The 9,759-nt window shown below is 35.6% G+C and overlaps 1 pseudogene; it reads left to right on the top strand.

Annotated features, from left to right (window-relative positions):
* Nucleotides 1–7,468: 7,468 nt before the first annotated feature.
* LOC114078276 lies at nt 7,469–9,759 on the top strand (annotated as a pseudogene).

Raw genomic sequence — 9,759 nt, 5'->3', positions numbered from 1 at the left:
GTTTTCTTTATTATTGATAGGAATTCTCTCTTTAAGACCCTATGAATCGATTAAAACCTCATAGAACCACGATGATTCAATAAAAAAACCTAAACTAAACCAGTTAAAGGATTCCCTGAGTAATAATCATAGGATCATCACTTATTCCCTGAACAAATAGAATGACTACAAATGCAAAGAAAGATTTTGCTTTTGGTCAAAATATAAATAGGGGTTGAACTAAAAGAATCTTTCGATTTAGGAATTAAAATTCTTTGTTTTAAAATTTATTGGAGCCCGGACACAAAGTTTGAATATTCAGTATAAATCGTAGTTCAAATATTTCTTAATCTATTTCGTGTTCCAAATATTCGAATAAATATCTAACGAAGTAGAACCATCTTTATCAAGATAACAGACCCATTCTATGTACTATCAATGGGACCAATTATAAGAAGTCACACACTCATACCCCGGAAATATTGAAACAACGAAATTCCACGATGGAACTACCAAAAGAAAATAGTACGGACTATAAGTCGGAGCTCTAAATGATTCATTTTGGACTCAAAAGAATGGACTTTGCGGTCCTTCTAGATATAATTTATTGAAATCCCATCCAATAAAATAGAAGAATTATAAATCTCCAAAATGATAGTTAGAAATACCACAAATAAGGCCATTGCGACACCCATCAAAGGGGTAGTTCCCCACCACGGAGCTACTTTACCATATTTCGAATGCAATGGTTTTAATAAACTCCTACTGAAGTTCCTCTTGGACAAGATCTACAACTGTTCTCAACAGTTTATGTAGCCATAAATCCTATTGTATTCATTGAGGTCTGTTGACTTTGTATACCATTCCATTGTAAATAAACAATCCTATAATAGATCCATTGGGGTCTTAAAAATTATATAAATATGATAAGAATGGGAACAACAACCCTAGTCACCATCTTTATATATGGTTTACTTGCAAGTTTTACTGGGTACGCCTTATATACCGCTTTTGGGCAACCTTTTAAACAACTAAGAGATCCATTCGAGGAACATGGAGACTAGTAGATGTATTGAGCCTCCCGATATCGGAAGGCTCAGTACTTCAACTGAGATAATGAAAAATTATTTCACCCTTTTATTTCTTTTTAGTAAGAACTGTAGGCGGTTCTCGAAAAAAGATAGCAAAAAAAATTATCCCTAGATTCAAGACTAAGAGGAATGTATAAACCAATGCTTCAATAGATTCGATCGTTGTTTAGAATTATAGCGTTCACACCTGTTTGTTTCTTTTTATTTCCTTTTTTTATCATCTTCAAGATAAAGAACAAACAAGAGTAAAAAGGAAGTTGATTCAAATAAAAATTTCTCTGGTACCCTATAACAATAAAGTCAAAGAAAAAAATAAGGGAGAAAGAAAGATACCAAAGCAATGTTGTTTTCAGGCTGCTTGTCTTTTTATAGTTGGATCTCCAAGTTTATGGAATGCTCCAAATTCAACTTGAGCATCTAAATCTGGTTCAATACCAGCAAAAATATCTCTGAAAAAGGTTCTAGCACCATGCCAAATGTGTCCGAAGAATAATAGCAAAGCAAACAAAGCATGCCCAAAAGTAAACCAACCCGTTGGACAGCTACGAAAAACACCATCGGATTTCAAAGTAGAACGATCTAATTCAAAAATTTCACCCAATTGAGCACGTCGATCATATTTTTTCACAATAGGAGGATCACTATAATTGACGTCGTTGAGTTCACCACCGAACAACTCAACAGTTACAGCTACTTGTTCAACACTATACTTTGATTCTGCCCCTCTAAAAAGAATATCGGCTCTAACAATACCATCGCTGTCTACCAAAATTGACCGGAAATGTTTAAAAAAAAGTAGTCATACGATGTACAAAAAGTTCACGCCCTTCCTTATCTCTAAAGATAGGGTGTCCTTACCATCCAACCGCTATTCCATCCATGTTATCCATTGACACTGCTCTGAATAATCCTTCTTTTACCGGATTATTGCCTATGTAATCATAAAAAGCTAAATTTTGAGGAATTTTAGACCTGACTTCTAATAAACTTCGATTTTCTGCTAGCCCAGTACTAACTCTTCGATATATTTCTTGTTGGTAGTACCCCTGATCCCATTTATAACAAGTGGGCCCAAATAAATCAATCGGGGTAGTTGCCGAACCATACCCCATAGTTCTGGCAACAACAAAAGTTGTAAAAACACACAGCAGCGATACTACTCGAAAGGACGATTTCAATATTTCCCATACACAATCCTTTGTATAAACGTTGTGGGGGATGGACGCTAAGATGGAATAGGCCCGCTAATACGCCCAATGTTCATACAACAATATGATTAGTGGTTATTCCTCCAGGAAAAAAAGGATCAAAACCATCGACACTCCACACTAGATTTACGGGTTGTACTTTTCCGGTTAGTCCATAAGGATCGGACACCCATATTCTGGGAACATAAAAGCCTATTACATGAAATGCACCAAAACCAAAACATGCCACCCCTAAGAGAAATAAATCAATTCCAAAGATCATTGGCAAATCAAAAAAGGGTAAGTTCATCACAAAATATTTCTAGATCCCAATACACCCAATGCAAGATAGCTGCCCAAAAGCATAAGTCAGAAAACATAATATGTGCTCCGGCTACACTTTCGTAACTCCAAATACCTAGATTCTTTAAAGTCCCCCCCTCTGATACTCCTATCGCCCCATGAATTAATTATTCCTAAATGAGCCATGAAGGGTATAACAAACATACCCTGTCTCTACATTTGACAAAAAGAGGATCAGAAGGATCAAAAACCGCTAATTCATGCAGAGCCAACAAACCGGCCCAACCAACAGCTAGAGTTGTATGCATTATATAAATAGAAAGCAACTAACTAGGATCATTGAATACAACGATGTGAACACGGTACCAAGGCAAACCCATGTAAAATACCATTTATATCAAAGATAAATGAACACTACGTATCTTTATTGTATTCGAAAAGACTATAATATGAATATCCTATGGACCACTCTTGTTGAGTCAATTAATTGTAGACAAGGGTTTCTATTCTCTTGGTAATAATTAAACAATTTTGTTCGTAGGAACAAAGAGAAGAGGATTTATTCTATACTCGATAAGTACCAATATCCAATGAGGGAGTTAGTCCCATTTTCTATGAGCGATTGATTCCATACTTATTTATCATAAGAAAGACCTATTCGTAATAATTTGAGTTTGTTCATTCTGTCTTTCTTTATGAATTTTTAGAATCTAGTGATAAAATAAATACGAAAAAAACCAATATTATTATAAAGACAATAAAAAAAATGTTAAATTTCCACCTCAAAGTAAAATATAGTATTTAATTAGTTCTTTCATTTAATGCCTATTGGTGTTCCAAGAGTTCTATTCCGAAATACTGGAGATCCAATTTCATCTTAGGTTGACGTATAATGCGACTTGTCAGATATATTGGGTCATATGGTATTTCCCCGTTCTCTCCCCCGATCGAGATATCCCCCGTTTCGCCCAAGAAAGATAAATTGAATCATCAAAAATTTGGAGAGTTAAGTGCAATTAGATCAATTTTGGAGGGGATTCATATTATTATTATCAATTAGAAAAATTTATGGTTGGATTGGTTGGAGTAAATAAATGAAGTATCTAGGCTCCGTTTAGAAAAAAAAAAGGAAAGAGCACTGGAATCTCTACATTGATTCACAATTTTTTTGAACCGTATGCATCAAAATGCGCATGTACGGTCCCTAAGGGATACAATTTTACCCTAAACAACCGACATTGTCGAGAAAGACTACTTTTTAGGCCAAGGGATTAGTACCGACCTGGTGAATCAACTTATTGGTCTTATGTTGTGAATCAATTGTTGGTTATTAAAGAATAAAAAAGAAAGAATTTCAAATTTACAAGTTTCAATTCCAACAAACATTTAACTAAAAAAAATTCTTGCTTTTAAAATGGTTTGTCGTCTGAGATGAATCTATTGTTTTGATTTGTTATTTGTTATTGAGTTGCGTGCACACAAAGACCATAAAACGAGTTTTGTTTTATGGTACTTTCATATACGTTTTCTTTAAATGAATGAACGTTCTGATTCACTATTTATTAAAATAGTTCAATTGGTACACACAAGAAATAGGCTAATTCAACAGGCTTTTGTTCAATTTCTCGTGGAGTCAAATGTCCATATAAAGAAAACGACGAGCATAAATACCCTCTTTAACTTCTAATCTAATGGACTGAATATCTTTTATAAGGAATTGGAGGAATATGCGATGGTTTTTTCCCTGAAATACAGAACGAAAGATAAAGACTATTCCCTCCTTTCTATCTTGTCGATCATAACAACTACCTACATTCCAGGAAATTGTGCACCACAAATAAGAGCTAATAAAGATAGATGCAATTTTGTAGAAAGACATCACCATTCCTTGTGGAAAAAAAGATAGAAAATTTCTACCAAGATAACTGGAAGTTCCAACTAATGAGAAGCCTTGAACCTAAAAGAAGGACCGAGGACCAGCAGAAATTATTTGTAGACCCCGTTATAAGTTCTATCCATATATCTTCTGATCGCCAAGTAATACTTTACTAGATTGCATTTTATTGGAATTGGGATAATACCCCAGAGAAATTTTGGCTTTACTTTTTTGTTTCCCAAGTAACTTTCATCAACTAGCACTACTTTGAGGTGCACTAGCACTAGTTTGATGTCAACCTTTAGGAGTGATACATAAAATTAGTTAAATCTAAAATAATAACATACTTTTTCTTTAATACGATCCCACTATACATATCGATATACATATGAATTCACCACCAACTACATTTCAGCCATCTAGAGATCCTGATCTATTTGAAAATTGCTAGAATTGATATTTATCATATATCATGTTTCTCCGGGCATAAGAGTTTTTTCCTTTATGTTCGGTGGAAATCACATGTTGTACTTTACTCCAATAAATAGATATCTGTGTTATGATACAAGTCCACGTTTAAAAAAAAGGATGAGATTGGGTCCCAACGGATCTAAAAAATATTGTGTTTTTGAACATAAATAAATAAAGAAGCCATTGAAATTGCCGGAAACACTAGGCCTTCTAACAACACAAAAATACGTGGAAAGTTCAAATTTGTCATAAAAGGTGTACCTCGATTTACTATTTTTTTTTGTTATTATGTTCTTATATAAATAAAGTTATCTTGTAATAATTATAATAAAATTAATAATTTGAATTCTAATTAGATAATATTTATTATTAATAGAATTTGAAGAATTTGAAATTCTTAGTATAGATCGAATTATCGATATAGCTAAATCTAACTCAGTAGATATAATAAGAATAAGTGCAAAGAATGTAGAATTGTAGGACTAAATTAATGCACATATTCATCTCCTCCATGTGAAATATATGTATGATAATAAACTTTAATATTTTTCTTCATTTCTTTGTCTTTTGTTCTTGTAAACTGCTTTTCTAAAAATACATAACGAGTTTTTTAGAGATTATCGACGGATACAATCGAATCCAAACCGACATGAATTTTTAGCTAAAATGGGTTTTCGGTAGATAGAGAAAGATACAATACTCTATTATCTCTATTGAAATTTAAAATTATGTACCTAAGACAAGACCAAATTCTTTTTATTTTACTAATTTCATGAAAGGAAGAACTCACTCTTGGTGATAAAGGTTTGTTAATTCTGAATCAGGAATACAAGTCAAAAAAAGAGTTATCCTCGACATACGTTTTAATTCCTTCTACAATTCGATCATCTATCACCAAAGAAAAGGCCATTATTATTTTATTTAGATAAACTAACTACTTTTTGTTACAAACACAAACAAAATAATTGAACATAGTGCTCTAGTTGATTTTGCTTGACTTTTGATTCAAAGGTAAAAAGTTGTGGAGCTTAAATAACTCACTCAGAACGCTTTTTAAAAGATCACGCGATACAATTAGGTCGAATAATACCTTATGCAATAAGTATTCAACTGCTTGTGAATCTTCGGGTACTATTTTATTCAATATTTGTTCAATTACTTTTTAACCTGCAAATGCAATGTAGGCATTGTTTCGACAATAATGATATCCCCAACATACCAAAACTAGTTGTCACTCCACAAGTTATCGGAGATGTAAGGATTGATACGTAAAATAATTTTTTATTTAATTGATAATCATATAAAGCAGACAATATTTTAGCCATTTGCATCGATCTCAAACTTCCTTCCTGGATGCGCGCCCCCTCAGAAGCACAAACTTTGATAAGAGGTAAATTTTTAATCGTAGCGTGTTCAATCAAACGGGTGATTTTCTCTCCAACTACGGATCCCATACTACCCCCCATAAACTTAAAATTAACAACCCCAATTGCTATGAGAATGTCGTTTAGTTGGCCTATGCCTATTTGTAGAGCCTCGGTTAATCCTGTCTTTCTTTGATAAGAGTCAATACGGTCACACAAGATAATCATGTCGTCCGCCTGCTTGCTGGGCGAATCGAAGTTATCTTCCGGTCAACTATCAACCCAATCAAGTGCAAATAACATAATAGTATCACACAACGCACGCTGCTGGTGTGCTTCCTGCACGCGGGGAAAGAAAGAAGAGCGACAAGGTTCAGTTCAGATTTGACTGTTTGAAGCGTTGGAGCATATTCCCCAAAAAATCGCAGGGAACAATTAAAAAAAAATATCTCAGTAATGAACAATAGGGGGGTGTATTGGCGAGATAAAACGGTGAACAGCTGCCAAAAAGAAAAAACGCGTGGAAGTCCTAGGACCTTTAGTAATGTACTCTACCCGCGTACTAGCAACCTCGCGCCAAGCAAGACCTCCTTGTCCCTTCCTTTCTCCATTCTTCCTCCTTCTTTGCTTTGTTCCACTACAGTCTAAGTCAAACTGGTTCGTATGCCTACTTTACCTACTTGACGAAAGGGAACGAAAATTGTTTAATATCCGGGTTTATGGATTAGATTCCGTCTGCCTCACGACATAATCAGAGTGAGGATTTGGTTACCGACAAACGCTTCTCCAAAGGAGACCCTCTCGAGTTTTCGACTATATCCGTCATTGAAGTAGCCTTCCATCATTGAATTAAATTTATGAATTTGGAAAGAGGGAAGTAAGGATCGTATTGATTAAAGGTTGGTTCTTCTCTTTCCTTTAGAATGAAAGTTACTACAAAGACCCTCTCCTTTAGTTGTTTTGTCCGCCCCCTTCTTAGACAATGGGGCACAACAGGTTCGAAATATATTACAAAAGAGATAGTCCACTTCAGATAACAACATCTCTACTAGGCAGCGTGTGGAATGTCCAACAGCGGAACTTTTTGGATATATAATATAAGTCGGGAGTAGAGTTATAGGAAAAGTTATCTGATGGAAAACTACTTTCACGTTCGATTCAGACAACACTTTTTTGTTGAAAATTCCTTGTTCCATTTCATGTGAATTCCCCAGTGGCGAATTTCAAACTTATGGTACCCCATCTATTCCATCTCTCGAGCCTTGAATAAAACCCCCTAACCTTCAGACTCTATCTATTTTTTTACTCTATATATGTGGGCACCTGATATCTGTGAGTGTTCACCCACCCCGGTTACAACATTCCTTTCTATTGCGCCTATAATCTCTATTTCTGCTAATGTTTCATTTGTTTCTATTTATGGTACTTATGGATCTACATAGAAACAAATCTTCTTTTTCTGCAGCATTGCTTCTATGATCTTCGGAGCATTGGACGCCTGTCCAAAACGAAAGTAAAAATACTTCGAGCTCATAGTTCAATTTGAAATGTAGGTTACATTCGTACTGATTCTCATGTGTAACCATAGAAGGAATTCAATCACTACTAAATAGTATCTTTATTTATGCATCAATGACGATAGATGCATTTGACATAGTTTTAGCATAACGGCAAACCCGTGTAAAATATAGAGCTGATTTGGGCGCTCTAGAAAAAACGATTCCTATTTTGTCTATTACCATCTCCATTACTATGTTCCCATACGGAGGAATATTCTCGTTAGCCGACATTTGTAGCAAATTCTATTTGTTCTTCGCAGCTTTTGGTTGTGTGGATTACTTCCTTGCCCTAGTTGGAGTAGTGACTAGCGTTATAGGTCGTTGGGCGCCTTGAAGGTTACAACGAGTAAGTAAGTTTGGGGGACCAAAGGTCGTTCTCCGTGAACCAGAAATCTAGCTTACCGAATAAGTTGTGACACGTATGGGAATGCATGCTCCAAAAAATAGGGTCGAGTATCATACATCAACATCTACTCAATATCCTTGTACGAGTCCACAATGACTACACGAGATGAACCTAGGTCTGGTGAATTGAAGTTGGCCTTTGATGTAATAGGAATCCCAATTACTACGCGCGATCGTATATTGAGGTGCTCCCTTCTGGTTGTTGGAATGACGCGAGTTGGGCCGAATCTCGTTTCTGAAAGATGAAGGGCCCAATATTCTAAATAGGGAGCGAAAAATTCCCCATCTCATTGAGTGTAGAAAACAAATCGACATCTTGATGTGATACATCCCTTTTGAATTTAGATGGGAAAGAACGACGAAGTCCATCCGAACCGTCCAATGAAAAATAAGAGAAGATCAAAGCTACAATGGAGCATGAAGCGCATGCGGAAAGGGAATGGAGAAAAAGAAGTGTGGAGGAGAAGAATCAAAACTCATGTCTTGCTTCCTGGGCCCTAAGTAGTGTAGTCTTTCCTGTCTAATCAAGGATTTTGGGATTCTTGCTACGCTACAACACTCTAGAAATCCATTTTTCTTTGTAATATATATAAATAGAAAGACAGATCCATCCATCTATCCTATCCGATTTATATTTTTTTATCTAAAAAAGAATTGATTTCATTCAACCTTTGACTAAAAGAACTGTGCTTAGCGCCCCCCCCCCCCATGAAACGGCTCTGCTAAAATAAACGGGAAAGGGCCTAGTAGTCCCTGGTACTACACAACACTACACTTGTCGCTACACATTTAAAGAGCTAACCCCTGTCCAATTCCTGGCAGAGCTAAGGGGGATTCAATGCTTACTATTTGTCCATATTTTCGCACAGGCTTAACGGGGTCTTACATATTCAGGGGGGAGATTGGAGCCTCGAAAAGAACTTTTGAGAGGAAGATCCTTGGACCCTATTCATTCTCTACGGGGTTCCAAAACTTTCTTCAACATAGGTTACAACAAGCTAGGCAGAGATAGAATAGATCAAACAAGACAATAAGAAGCAAGCTCTCCTTCTTTTTTGATCATTTTGATAGAGGGGATGAAGAAAGTGGATAAAACAGACTCGCATTTCTCATCGAACAAATACAGAAATAGAATTATATTGAAAATACTCCTAACCCAACCTCTCCATTTGTAGATCCCGTGTATTGTAAGTGATGCAAACATGCCCGGAGCGAGCCTCACATATAAGTAAGTGAAGTTGGTGAGCCGTATGATGGGCAACTATATCCTGCGGTTCAGATAGGACTCATATTTTAGTTAACACCCCCTTGGTTTTGGGGTGGACCGTTTCACTCTATTTATTATATATGCTTAGAGAAATGAATGTATTTTGATACACCTAGGACATGGATTTTATATAATCAATGGATCGTGACAAGTCGTTACTACTAGCAATGACTTCCTCTTTCATTACTTCATTCTTTTCATAGCCCTCTTCTTTATTCTCTGTTACTCATCAAATGGAACTCAATTCATATCTTTAA

Source organism: Solanum pennellii, chromosome 8 (assembly GCF_001406875.1).
Source record: "Solanum pennellii chromosome 8, SPENNV200".
Taxonomy (NCBI): domain Eukaryota; kingdom Viridiplantae; phylum Streptophyta; class Magnoliopsida; order Solanales; family Solanaceae; genus Solanum; species Solanum pennellii.
This window is presented reverse-complemented; position numbering and strand designations above follow the sequence as displayed.